We start from the raw sequence: 15,407 nt of genomic DNA, 5'->3' as shown, positions 1-15,407 counted from the left end.
TGTTAACTGATACATACATACATTATGTTAACTGATACATACATACATTCTGTTTACTGATATACACATACATTCTGTTTACTGATACATACATACATTCTGTTTACTGATACATACATACATACATACATTCTGTTTACTGATACATACATACATACATACATTCTGTTTACTGATACATACATACATTCTGTTTACTGATACATACATACATTCTGTTTACTGATACATACAAACATACATTATGTTAACTGATACATACATACATTATGTTAACTGATACATACATACATTCTGTTTACTGATATACACATACATTCTGTTTACTGATACATACATACATTCTGTTTACTGATACATACATACATACATACATTCTGTTTACTGATACATACATACATTCTGTTTACTGATACATACATACATTCTGTTTACTGATACAAACATACATTCTGTTTACTGATGCATACAAACATACATTCTGTTTACTGATACATACAAACATACTTTATGTTTACTGATACATACATACATTCTGTTTACTGATACATACACACATTCTGTTTACTGATACATACATACATTCTGTTTACTGATACAAACATACATTCTGTTTACTGATGCATACAAACATACATTCTGTTTACTGATACATACACACATTCTGTTTACTGATACATACATACATTCTGTTTACTGATACAAACATACATTCTGTTTACTGATACATACAAACATACATTATGTTAACTGATACATACATACATACATTCTGTTTACTGATACATACATACATACATACATTCTGTTTACTGATACATACATACATACATACATTCTGTTTACTGATACATACATACATACATACATTCTGTTTACTGATACATACATACATTCTGTTTACTGATACATACATACATACATTCTGTTTACTGATATACACATACATTCTGTTTACTGATACATACATACATTCTGTTTACTGATACATACATACATACATTCTGTTTACTGATACATACATACATACATACATTCTGTTTACTGATACATACATACATACATACATTCTGTTTACTGATACAAACATACATTATGTTAACTGATACATACATACATACATTCTGTTTACTGATACATACATACATTCTGTTTACTGATATACACATACATTCTGTTTACTGATACATACATACATTCTGTTTACTGATACATACAAACATACATTCTGTTTACTGATACATACAAACATACATTATGTTAACTGATACATACATACATACATTCTGTTTACTGATACATACATACATTCTGTTTACTGATATACACATACATTCTGTTAACTGATACATACAAACATACATTATGTTTACTGATACATACATACATACATTCTGTTTACTGATACATACATACATTCTGTTTACTGATACATACATACATTCTGTTTACTGATACATACATACATTCTGTTTACTGATACATACATACATTCTGTTTACTGATACATACATACATACATTCTGTTTACTGATACATACATACATACATACATTCTGTTTACTGATACATACATACATACATTCTGTTTACTGATACATACATACATACACACATTCTGTTAACTAATACATACATACATTCTGTTTACTGATACATACATACATTCTGTTTACTGATACATACATACATTCTGTTTACTGATACATACATACATTCTGTTTACTGATACATACATACATTCTGTTTACTGATGCATACAAACATACATTATGTTTACTGATACATACATACATTCTGTTTACTGATACATACATACATTCTGTTTACTGATACATACATACATTCTGTTTACTGATACATACATACATTCTGTTTACTGATACATACATACATACATTCTGTTTACTGATACATACATACATACATTCTGTTTACTGATGCATACAAACATACATTATGTTTACTGATACATACATACATTCTGTTTACTGATACATACATACATTCTGTTTACTGATATACACATACATTCTGTTTACTGATACATACATACATACTGTTTACTGATACATACATACATTCTGTTTACTGATATACACATACATTCTGTTTACTGATACATACATACATACTGTTTACTGATACATACATACATTATGTTTACTGATACATACGTACATTCTGTTTACTGATACATACATACATACTGTTTACTGATACATACATACATTCTGTTTACTGATACATACATACATACATACATTCTGTTTACTGATACATACATACATTCTGTTTACTGATACATACATACGTACATTCTGTTTACTGATACATACATACATACTGTTTACTGATACATACATACATACATTCTGTTTACTGATGCATACATACATACTGTTTACTGATACATACATACATACATACTGTTTACTGATACATACATACATACATACTGTTTACTGATACATACATACATACATTCTGTTTACTGATACATACATACATACATTATGTTAACTGATACATACATACATTCTGTTTACTGATACATACATACATTCTGTTTACTGATACATACATACATTCTGTTTACTGATACATACATACATTATGTTAACTGATACATACATACATTCTGTTTACTGATACATACATACATTCTGTTTACTGATACATACATACATACATTCTGTTTACTGATACATACATACATACATTCTGTTTACTGATACATACATACATTCTGTTTACTGATACATACATACATACATACATTCTGTTTACTGATACATACATACATTCTGTTTACTGATACATACATACATACATTCTGTTTACTGATACATACATACATACATTCTGTTTACTGATACATACATACATTCTGTTTACTGATACATACATACATACATACATTCTGTTTACTGATACATACATACATACATACATTCTGTTTACTGATACATACATACATACATTCTGTTTACTGATACATACATACATACATTCTGTTTACTGATACATACATACATTCTGTTTACTGATACATACATACATACATTCTGTTTACTGATACATACATACATTCTGTTTACTGATACATACATACATACATACATTCTGTTTACTGATACATACATACATACATACATTCTGTTTACTGATACATACATACATTCTGTTTACTGATACATACATACATACATTCTGTTTACTGATACATACATACATACATTCTGTTTACTGATACATACATACATTCTGTTTACTGATACATACATACATACATACATTCTGTTTACTGATACATACATACATACATACATTCTGTTAACTGATACATACATACATACATTCTGTTTACTGATACATACATACATTCTGTTTACTGATACATACATACATTATGTTTACTGATGCATACAAACATACATTATGTTAACTGATACATACATACATACTGTTTACTGATACATACATACATTCTGTTAACTGATACATACATACATTCTGTTTACTGATACATACATACATACATACATTCTGTTTACTGATACATACATACATTCTGTTTACTGATACATACATACATTCTGTTTACTGATACATACATACATTCTGTTTACTGATACATACATACATTCTGTTAACTGATACATACATACATTCTGTTAACTGATACATACATACATTCTGTTTACTGATACATACATACATTCTGTTAACTGATACATACATACATTCTGTTTACTGATACATACATACATACATACATTCTGTTTACTGATACATACATACATTCTGTTTACTGATACATACATACATTCTGTTTACTGATACATACATACATTCTGTTTACTGATACATACATACATTCTGTTTACTGATACATACATACATACATTATGTTTACTGATACATACATACATTCTGTTTACTGATACATACATACATTCTGTTTACTGATACATACATACATACATTATGTTTACTGATACATACATACATTCTGTTAACTATACATACATACATACATACTGTTTACTGATACATACAAACATACATTCTGTTTACTGATACATACATACATTCTGTTAACTATACATACATACATACTGTTTACTGATACATACAAACATACATTCTGTTTACTGATACATACATACATACATTCTGTTTACTGATACATACATACATACATTCTGTTTACTGATACATACATACATTCTGTTTACTGATACATACGTACATTCGGTTTACTGATACATACGTACATTCTGTTAACTGATACATACATACATTCTGTTTACTGATACATACATACATTCTGTTAACTGATACATACATACATACATACATACATACATACATACATACATACATACATACATTCTGTTTACTGATACAAACATACATTATGTTAACTGATACATACATACATACATTCTGTTTACTGATACATACATACATTCTGTTTACTGATATACACATACATTCTGTTTACTGATACATACATACATACTGTTTACTGATACATACATACATACATTCTGTTTACTGATACATACATACATTCTGTTTACTGATATACACATACATTCTGTTTACTGATACATACATACATTCTGTTTACTGATACATACATACATACATACATTCTGTTTACTGATACATACATACATTCTGTTTACTGATACATACATACATTCTGTTTACTGATATACACATACATTCTGTTTACTGATACATACATACATTCTGTTTACTGATACATACAAACATTCTGTTTACTGATACATACATACATACATACATACATACATACATACATACATACATTCTGTTTACTGATACATACAAACATACATTATGTTAACTGATACATACATACATTCTGTTTACTGATACATACATACATTCTGTTTACTGATACATACATACATACATTCTGTTTACTGATACATACATACATACATACATACATACATTCTGTTTACTGATGCATACAAACATACATTATGTTAACTGATACATACATACATACATTCTGTTTACTGATACATACATACATACATACATTCTGTTTACTGATACATACATACATTCTGTTTACTGATACATACATACATTCTGTTTACTGATACATACATACATTCTGTTTACTGATACATACATACATACACACATTCTGTTTACTGATACATACATACATTCTGTTTACTGATACATACATACATTCTGTTTACTGATACATACATACATGCATTCTGTTTACTGATACATACATACATTCGGTTTACTGATATATACCTACATTCTGTTTACTGATACATACGTACATACATACATTCTGTTTACTGATACATACATACATACATACATTCGGTTTACTGATATATACCTACATTCTGTTTACTGATATATACTTACATTCTGTTTACTGGTACATACATACATTCTGTATTTATGAGTAAACAGAACGTATGTACATATCAGTGCACAGACTAGTCAGAGTAAGCAACACTGCAGGGTTGTGGTCCATTAGAATTTTACTGTGATTCAATAAAAACTATTGTTCACAAAAGAAAGTGAATTTAAATGAAAATCGTCAACTCACAGCTGATGAGGAAAATATCTTGGGTCGTTGTGGAACGTTCAGATAGAAATACAACTATGACATGTGGAGGAACGGAATAATGTCAGTTCTATTCATGGCGTTTCTATCGGCAACATGAGACTGCCGAGACGGAAGAGGATGTGAGACATCTCACCAGATCCTTTTTTTCTGGTTCATATACAGTTAACGAACTAAGCAGACCAGACCCAGCTGCTATCACATTAGTGTTTATGGGAGAGCCATCCTGTCAAGCTGACCGGAACTGTGACCATTTCTTTCAATGGTAGAAAGCCTGAGTAAGACATCTTTATTTATCCACCATCTTTGATACAATGCAGCCTCCTGAACGTGACCCTGTTAACACCTGTTTTTCCTGCCTGGTCAGCTCATGTGATCAGATCAGGACAACATCCTGGCCTGCAATATATCACCCAATTAAAATCATTCCAATCCAATATCCACCTCACTTCTTAACTGACAGCATTGATCATCTTAGAGCAAATCTTCCATGTGTTTCTTCAGTGGCTCCTCTATAAACCCAGTGGACAGGAGATCATAATACTTCATGGATATCTATCCTAGAGACCAGCGAAACACCCCACAGACTTCCATTCACATCCTGGCTACAGCAGCCAGTGACTCACAGAGAGACAGACCTTAGAATCTTCCCTTCTATTTCTGGACACAGCAGGCTGGGCAATTAGACTGATGGGGAGGAGGAAGGAAGGAAGGAAGGAAGGAAGGAAGGAAGGAAGGAAGGAAGGAAGGAAGGAAGGAAGGAAGGAAGGAAGGAAGGAAGGAAGGAAGGAAGGAAGGAAGGAAGGAAGGAAGGAAGGAAGGAAGGAAGGAAGGAAGGAAGGAGAGCTGCTGCCGGTCCACCTTTCCAAAATGGAAGACAAGAAAGAGAGAAAGGGAGGAATGGGGAGGGGGGAGGTAGAGAGGTAGAGAGAGAGGGAGGGGGAGTGGTGAGAGAGGGAGGATGAGAGGGAAAGAGAGATGTAGAGAGAGAGAGAGAGTGCCATCTGAGAGAGAAAGGGGGGCGGTGAAAGAGAGAGACGGGGAGAGGGGGTCAGAAATTTCAATACACTTTCCCAATTGTGTGTTAAATTGGACAAAGGGAATTGCAATTCTCATGCTGCCAGATAGGTGGGCAGCCTTCTTTAAACCTGACCTTTTAGAACACAAAACCCCTGAAATGAGTTATTCAATTCAATTAAAATCTGAGCCTACACTTCCAAACATAACAACCACTTGAAATGTGATTTTAGATAGACTGACAGCCTAGCTGGCTGGTGAATGAATGTGGCTGTTAAAACAGCACCTGACCTGAAAAGGAGTTATTTGTTAATAAGCATCTGCAGTGGCATCAATCTCATTTGCATAATTATTATGAGGACAAGCCATGGTTGTCAGGGGCGACAGACTATCAGTGCTAGAAAGTTATAGAGATGGGATTGAATCAAAGCAGCAGTGTGGAAATATTCTATAACATTGCTGTGGTGCCACATGTAAGGGCATTTTTATAATTCAGTGGATAAGAGTAGACAATGTTTTGTGAAATGAAACCAAACTTAGCGTGTGTTTGAATTCATACAAATAACAGTAGGTAAGTCATTCTCTTCACGATAATGCCTGTAATGGCATAAAAAATACGCTTTTGGCTTTCCAACTGCTTTGTAGTTGTACTGAACTTTGATTGCCACAAAGTGAATTGCAGAAATAATAACTAAGCCTAGTCCAATCATAGAAAACCTTACAGAAGCAATCCCAATTCTCCATGTCCACTAACTACTAGGCTTGAAATCCAAACTAATCAAACAACTGTGGAAAGTAACGAGATGAAGTTTGGATTTTGAGGCTATCCAACTCCAGCATGATGTCAACTAGTGTGACCTCAACTAGTCTAATCAGTAGTTATCTATTGACCTGTCTTGGGATGACCAGAAAGCACTAAGGCTCTAGAGAACCAGGACCGCTGTCCTTTATAGCACATTAGCTTCATCCATCACCTCCTGACAGAGATTCAGATGGGAGTTTTTGGTATGTGTGTGTGTGTGTGTTTGTGTGTGTGTGTGTGTGTGTGTGTGTGTGTGTGTGTGTATGTGTGTGTGTGTGTATGTGTGTGTGTGTGTGTGTGTGTGTGTGTGTGTGTGTGTGTGTGTGTGTGTGTGTGTGTGTGTGTGTGTGTGTGTGTGTGTGTGTGTGTGTGTGTGTGTGTGTGTGTGTGTGTGTGTGTGTGTGTGTGTGTGTGTGTGTGTGTGTGTGTGTGTGTGCAAGCGTCTGACAGTTTCCCAGGAGGAGTCCATCAAGGTGCACATTCACTGTCTCCTCCAAGCCCTGGGTTTTATTTTGGGGTTAAACAGCCTCGGGGAAGAGGCCAGGATGATGTCACAATTCGTTCTAGATAAAAGCATTGAAGAGCTGCTAACCTTCACTGGAGAATGGTTGATAACAAGAGAGTGAAAAAATGAGGACATTGCACTGAGCCTTGTGGTGCTGTAAGAAAAGGTTTCTTACCCACAATGACTTGTTCTGATTTTCAGACATTGATGAGAGTAGCTTCTGCAGATTTGTTTTGGATTCAAAGTTTGGGGGCATCCGGCATCACATTCTGACAGATACAAAATTACAAATTTCTTTAAAGAGCTCTCACATATCCCAGAATGCCTCAAGTCAGAGTGAAAAGTGAGTAACGGGGAGAGTTGAAAGGGGTGGACATGCTTCGTACAGCTGAGGTGTTAGGGGTCAAATCCAGATGCATGGCAACATGTTACAAATAGCTATGTGGTTTCAACCGGTCACTTCAGTAACAGCCTATGAGACATGTCAAGAGGCTACTCAGGAACCATAGACCATCACTAAACTAGGATCGGACCAAAACACTTGTGTAGCCGATGTGAATTGGCTAGCTAGGGACAGATCCAGTACTGTTACACTTGACTGAATGTGTGTGATGGAGAAGTGCTATTTTCCGAGCTGTGGTTTTGCAGTGTTTACATCATCTTGACGTAATGAAAAATGACTCATCTTCTGGGGGGTACAATGTCTGAAAATCAATCTTCTTCAATTATTCCTGGCTGTCAAGAGAAATGGCCGGGTCGATTCCACAGGCTTTGTCCTTCCTGTTTCATTTGTTGTCTGCGTTTGTGTGTGTGCACACAGTAGCTGTGTCTATGCGGTATGGATGGGTGCGTGCATTGTGTTTATCTATGCGTGTGCATGCTCTCGTGTCGTGTGTGTGTGCACTGAGCCAGAATAAAATGTGTGCTGTCCGGGTGATGGGATGTAATGGGATATCAGAGTGTAACAGCCGGTGTGTGTGAGGTTTGTGCACAAGGTGTGTGTCTGGGTTTGTGTGTGTGTTAGTTCATTCGTGTGTTTGTGCCTTTTGAGGTGTATGTGTGCACTCTGCGAGCTGTGTGTGTGTGTTTGTGTGAGAGTGTGTGAGTATGTGAGTATGTGTGTGAGGTTTGTGCACAAGGCGTGTGTCTGGGTTTGTGTGTTTGTTAGTTCATGCGTATGTGTGTGTGCGCTTTTTGAGGTGTTTTGTCTGTGCGTTGTTCGGTTTAAGGTGTGTGTGTTTGTATGTGTGCACTGCGCGAGCTGTGTCTGTGTGTGTGTACACTGTATCCGAGGTGTGTGTATTGGGTGAGAAATAGCTGGCAGGAGTCGTGCTCCCTGACAGCAGGTTTGTGGAGGGGACATGGACACGTTGTCCTTGGATCTCTCAGTGGCCATCGATCTCTCTCCATCTTATTTAGCTGCTGCCAAAACTCACAGGTCCCTATTGACAGAAGCCAATTATACATCTCTTCAGCATCACCACACAAAGCAAAACAAGGAGAACACCAGTGTGTAAAATCTACCTATCAAAAGGCATCGTCCCTAAGAAGGGTTTTCATCTAAACTGATTGATTAAATGAACGCACAGAGAATATTGATGCATTTTAACTGCATATGAGTCTCTATATGGATCAAAACAGACCCTGTTGAACAAGAGTGGGCATCTCCATTCCTAGAGAGGGGCACACAGTGTGTGAAGGCTTTTGTTCCAGCCAAGCAATACCACTGAGGTTGCTGTTCTCACACAATCCCTATGGGCTCAAGGGTCAGCACCCATAATCCCCCTTGTGACCTCCGGGGTCAGCCGTGATGCTTGGGGTCAACGGGTCAAACGCAACAACACTGCATTACTGTGAATGGAAATGATCAGTGTCTATCTTCGTGTATCTAGCTGTGGAAGAGCAGCGTCAGGTACATACTGTCTAAAACTAAAGGATGATGTTGTGTGTAAAGAATGAGACCAGCTGTTGTGGCTCAAAATAAAAACAATCAAATAAAATAATGTTATTTGTCACGTGCGTCATTAAACAACAGGTGTAGAATAACAGTGAAAGGCTTACATATGGGCCCTTCCCAACAATGCAGAGAGAAGTAAATGATAATTAATAGACAAACAAATACACAATGAGTAACGATAACTTGGCTATATACACGGGGTACCAGTACAGAGTCAATGATAACTTGACTATATACGCATGGTACCAGTACAGAGTCAATGATATCTTGGCTATATACACGGGGTACCAGTACTGAGCCAATGATTACCTTGGCTATATACATGGGGTAACAGTACTGAGCCAATGATAACCTTGGCTATATACACGGGGTAACAGTACTGAGCCAATGATTACCTTGGCTATATACACGGAGTACCAGTACAGAGTCAATGATACCTTGACTATATACACGGGGTACCAGTACAGAGTCAATGATACCTTGACTATATACACGGGGTACCAGTACAGAGTCAATGATACCTTGACTATATACACGGGGTACCAGTACAGAGTCAATGATACCTTGACTATATACACGGGGTACCAGTACAGAATCAATGATACCTTGACTATAAAGACGGGGTACCAGTACAGAGTCAATGATACCTTGACTATATACACGGGGTACCAGTACAGAATCAATGATACCTTGACTATATACACGGGGTACCAGTACAGAATCAATGATAACTTGGGTATATACACGGGGTACCAGTACTGAGTCAGTTCTCTGCTGCCAATGACTGGAACGAACTGCAAAAATCACTGAAGCTGGAGACTCATATCTCCCTCACTAGCGTTAAAGAGAGAGCTTTTTCTGTCTCTATTTCTGGTTTGGTCAGGGTGTGATTTGGGTGGGCATTCTAGATTCATGTTTCTATGTTTTCCATTTCTTTGTGTTTGGCCAGGTATAGTTCTCAATCAGGGACAGCTGTCTATCGTTGTCTCTGATTGGGAATCATACTTAGGTAGCTTTTTCCCTCCTTTTGTGTGGGATCTTGTCTTCGTTTGTGTGCAGTTAGTTTCAACAAGGAAGCTGGTCGGTCGTTGTCTCTGATTGGGAATCATACTTAGGTAGATTTTTCCCTCCTGTGTGGGATCTTGTCTCCGTTTGTGTGCAGTTTGTTTGCAGAAGGAAGCTGGTCGGTCGTTGTCTCTGATTGGGAATCATACTTAGGTAGATTTTTCCCTCCTGTGTGGGATCTTGTCTTCGTTTGTGTGCAGTTAGTTTGCACAAGGAAGCTGGTCGGTCGTTGAGTTCTTTATTGTTTTGTCTAAAGTTTCACTTCAGTAATAAATATTATGTGGAACTCAAGGACCGCTGCGCCTTGGTCGCATCCTTCCGACAACACCCGTTACAATCTTGGCCAGGTCGCGGTTGTAAATGAGAACTTGTTCTCAGCTAGCCTACCTGGTTAAATAAAGGTGAAATAAATAATGTATACAAATGATAACTTGGCTATATACACTGGGTACTAGTACTGAGTCGATGTGCAGGGTTCGAGGTAATGGAGGTAGATACTTTCACATAGGTAGGGGTAAAGTGACTAGGCAACAAAATGGATAATAAACAGTAACAGCAGCATATGTGATGAGTCAAGAGTGCAAAGGGGGGTCAGTAGCCTGGGTGGCTATTGGTCAACTACCGTATTAAACAAACTGTTCAGTAGTTTTAGAACTTGGGGCTTGAAACACAACAATTGCACTTCACATCACTGATAGAGGTAGGTTATAGAGATAGTGGCAGGTAGCCTAGTGGTTAGAGCGTTGGGCCAGTAACCGAAAGGTTGCTAGGTCGAGTCCCTGAGCTGACAAGGTAAAAATCTGTTGTTTTGCCCCTGAACAAGGCAGTTAAACCCACTGTTCCCCGGTAGGCCATCATTGTAAATAAGAATTTGTTCTTAACTGACTTGCCTTGTTAAATAAAGGTAAAAAATATATATAGCTAATATAACAGCAAGTATGTTATTCTATCCCGTGTCGGTTCAAAACCAAGTGTTCTGACATACAAGTCTTTTGAGTCTTTTGAGTGGAAGCTGCTTGCCTACTGATAAACTCAGTGAAGACTGAAGTCTTTATCCCAAGCAAAACAGACAGAAGGGAGACAAAAGACCATAAACAAACAGCTCCTAAGAAGTCTCAGTCAGCAGTCAGCTCGTCTCTAATACAGCCCCAACCCTGTCACCTGGGCTGTTGTTGCCATCGTCATAGCAACATGTTCCCAAGGCTCTTTGGTGCTGTTGTAAGAGGATGGAATTGTAAAATAAAGAATAAAGTTGTGTGTATGTGTGTAGCACTCGAGAGAAGCTTTTGATGAATACTGAAAGACGCAGTCACATTATTTTCTCGTAAATCCCCTGGCAATGCCAGCTAACGTTGTGCTAACATTGTGGTACGGTTAGTTTGGGGTTGTGGTTTCTCGTAAATCCCCTGGCAATGCCAGCTAACGTTGTGCTAACCTTGTGGTATGGTTAGTTTGGGGTTGTGGTGAGGTTTGAGCTTTTAACTCACTCTAGCCTGTGCAGCAACCTCAGACTGCAGAATAAACAAAGACTCAACACTGGCTCAGTTCTGTCACAACAGTATATATATATACACACACACACACACACACACACACACACACACACACACACACACACACACACACACACACACACACACACAAAGGCTCAGACAAACACAAACACATGCAGAAACAGACCTAAAATCACCCCAGAGGAAGCTGTGTTTGTGAGTGTGTGTGTGTGTGTGTATGTGTGTGTTCGTACTTCCATCCGTTATCGATGGACACTTGTGTAGCCTATAATTAAATTAAATCGTATTTTTCATGGCTATACCGATAACTCTCCTAAATGCTGTCTGGTGCAGGCGATATGCCGATGTTTACAGGCAAGTGCCTAAAAGAATATCTAAGTATCACAATTAATATGAGAATCTTCACTATGAAATATTCTCTAAACGTGTGCATATTAATATCTGTACAATGTGAATGATTCCTCTTCCTCTGTCTATCCAAACAGACTACCTAGTGTATTTCGTACAGTACAATCAGTTCAGCATGTCTGTCTAATCTGACATGATTGTTGATATGTAGGCTACTGTATATAGTGTGAACTCTCCAGAGAGACTAAAATATAGACTCAGCCCTTCAACTCTCTTCCATCTAAATCATACAGTGGCAAGAAAAATGTTTGTGAACCCTTTGGAATTACCTGTATTTCTGCTTAAACTAATAACACACAAACAATTAGACGTTTTCATGTCTTTATTGAACACACCATGTAAACAATAAAAGTATGTGAGCCCTTGGATTTAATAACTGGTTGACCCTCCTTTGGCAGCAACAACCTCAACCAAACGTTTCCTTAGTTGCTGATCAGACCTGCACAACGGTCAGGAGAAATTTTGGACCATTCCTCTTTACAAAACCGTTTCAGTTCAGCAATATTCTTGGGATGTCTGGTGTGAACTGCTCTCTTGAGGCCATGCCACAGCATCTCAATCAGGACTCTGACTGGGCCACTCCAGAAGGCGTATTTTCTTCTGTTGAAGCCATTCTGCTGTTGATTTACTTCTGTATTTTGGGTCATTGTCCTGTTGCATCACCCAACTTCTGCTGAGCTTCAATTGGCGGACAGATGGCCTTACATTCCTCTGAAAAATGTCTTGTGAAACTTGGGAATTAATTTTTCTGTCGGTGATAGCAAGCTGTCCAGGCCCTGAGGCAAACCATGATGCTCCCTCCACCATACTTTACAGTTGGGATGAGGTTTTGATGTTGGTGTGCTGTGCATTTTTTTCTCGCCACACATAGTGTTGTGTGTTCTTTCTAAACAACTCAACTTTAGTTTAATCTGTCCACAGAATATTTTGCCAGTAGTGCTGTGGAACATCCAGGTGCTCTTTCGCAGACTTAAGACTTCAGAGTTTTTTTGGACAGCAGTGGCTTCTTCCGTTCTTGTTTAGTGTTTTCTGTATTGTAGACTCAAAGATGTTAGCATGTTCCAGAAATTTCTGTTAGTCTTTAGCTGACACTCTAGGATACTTCTTAACCTCACTGAGCATTCTGCGCTGTGCTCTTGCAGTCATCTTTGTAGAACGGCCACTCCTAGGGAGAGTAGCAACAGTGTTGAACTTTCTCCATTTATAGATCATAAATTTTACCGTGGATTGATGAACATCGAGGCTTTTAGAGATACTTCTGTAACCCTTTCCAGCTTTATGCAAGTCAACAACTCTTAATCTTAGGTCTTCTGAGATCTCTTTTGTTTGAGGCATGGTTCACATCAGGCGATGCTTCTTGTGAATAGCAATCTCACATGTTGTGAGTGTTTTTTATGGGGCAAGACAGCTCTAACCAAAATCTACAATCTTCTCTCATTGATTGGACTCCAGGTTAGCTGACTCCTGACTCCAATTAGCTTTTGGAGAAGTCATTAGCCTAGGGGGTTCACATACTTTTTACAACCTAGACTGTGAATGTTTAAATTCCTTATTCAATATAGACAAGAACAATACAATAATTAGTGTGTTATTAATTTAAGCACACTGTGTTTGTCTATTGTTGTATCTATTGATCAGATCAAATTTAATGACCAATTTATGCAGAGTTCCAGGTTGTTCCAAAGGGTTCACATACTTTTTTTGCCACTGTATGTTGCTAGATAATTGAGAGGTTGACCCTCTCAGGGGAATGGTAACAATGAAATACCAAGAAATCACCAGAAACCGATTAATCATAAACTAGGGGCATTTACCTCAAGGTAAGCTATTCTACAACAATGATTTGGAGGTTGAACTAAATTGAATTTCCACAACTACAAATGGCTAGTCGGAAATACACTTCAGGGAATTCTGAGAAATAGTATAATGGAAATAAGTTGCTGCTAATACAGTGTGTGTGTGTGTGTGTGTGTGTGTGTGTGTGTGTGTGTGTGTGTGTGTGTGTGTGTGTGTGTGTGTCTGTGTGTGTCTGTGTGTGTGTCCCAGCCCAGTAGTACAGCTGAGGTAATCACAGGGAGGTTAACGAGTCTGACTCTTCTAATTAGCTGTGAGTCATACAGTGTGACCGTCTGTGGGCTCTAGCGGTCACGCCTCAAGACATTTTCCATTGTAGAAAATGGGTAAATATTGGAATAATATGTTTATGTTCAATTAGCATATGCCCTTTTCGCTTGAGTCGCCTATTGTGGCGCTTACTTGTCTGTGTAAAGAGTTACCTTTTAACTTTCTGTGCACTGAGGCACTGGGGGAGCGTAAGGCACATGGTTAGTTGACCCCTTGTATCTAGGAAACCATACACAAAATGAATCACGTGACCAAATATTTAGCACAAGGTCATCATGGAGTCTGTGAAGGAATAAACCACATGGGAAAATGGGTAAGCTGGTTAGATTTTAAAAACAACGATTTCCACAAAGTCAAATGAATGTATTGTTATA

The sequence above is a fragment of the Oncorhynchus mykiss genome, chromosome 15, assembly GCF_057628025.1.
Source record: "Oncorhynchus mykiss isolate SJ-2025 chromosome 15, ASM5762802v1, whole genome shotgun sequence".
NCBI classification, from domain to species: domain Eukaryota; kingdom Metazoa; phylum Chordata; class Actinopteri; order Salmoniformes; family Salmonidae; genus Oncorhynchus; species Oncorhynchus mykiss.
Note: the sequence above shows the minus strand (reverse complement) of the source record.